This window comes from Penaeus monodon, chromosome 9 (assembly GCF_015228065.2).
Source record: "Penaeus monodon isolate SGIC_2016 chromosome 9, NSTDA_Pmon_1, whole genome shotgun sequence".
In the NCBI taxonomy this organism is placed as follows: Eukaryota; Metazoa; Arthropoda; class Malacostraca; order Decapoda; family Penaeidae; genus Penaeus; species Penaeus monodon.
In genome coordinates this window covers 20728284-20728965 of record NC_051394.1, presented here as the reverse complement: position 1 = coordinate 20728965, position 682 = coordinate 20728284, and positions in this window count along the sequence as shown.

Here is a 682-nt window from a genome sequence, read left to right as displayed (position 1 = left end):
TTTTCTTCTTCTTCTTCTTCTTCTTTTCCTCCTCTTCTTCTTCTTTTCCTCTTCTTCTTCCTCTTCTTCTTCTTCTTCTTCTTCTTTTCCTTCTTCGTATTCTTTCCCTTCTTCTTCTTCTTCTTCTTCTTCTTTTCTTTCCTTCCTTTTTTCTTTTTCTTCCTGGTTTTTTTTTCTTCTTCTTTTTCTTTCTTTCTTCTTCTTTTATTTCTTTTCTTTTTCTTTTTTCTTTTTTCTTTTTTTTCTCTTTTCTTTGTCTTCTTTCCTCGTCGTCCTCCAACTTTTCTTCTTGTTTTCCTTTCGTTCTTTCTTCTTTTTCATATTTCTTCTTCTTCTTTTCTTCTTCTACTTCTTCCCCTTTATCATGTTTTTCTTCCTCTCCCCTCGAACTCATTTTCTTTCTCTTCTCCTTTTCTTCTCTGCATTTCTCCTTGTTCTCCTCATCTACTTCTTATTCCTCTTTTCTCACCTGTCCTCTTCTTCCTCCTCCTCCGGAAAAATACGCAAGAGAGAGAGAGAGAGAGAGAGAGAGAGAGAGAGAGAGAGAGAGAGAGAGAGAGAGGGAGAGAGAGAGAGAGAGAGAGAGAGAGAGAGAGAGAGAGAGAGAGAGAGAGAGAGAGAGAGAGAGAGAGACAGAGATAAAGACAGAGATATAGACAGAGAAAGTGAGAAAGAAAGAAAG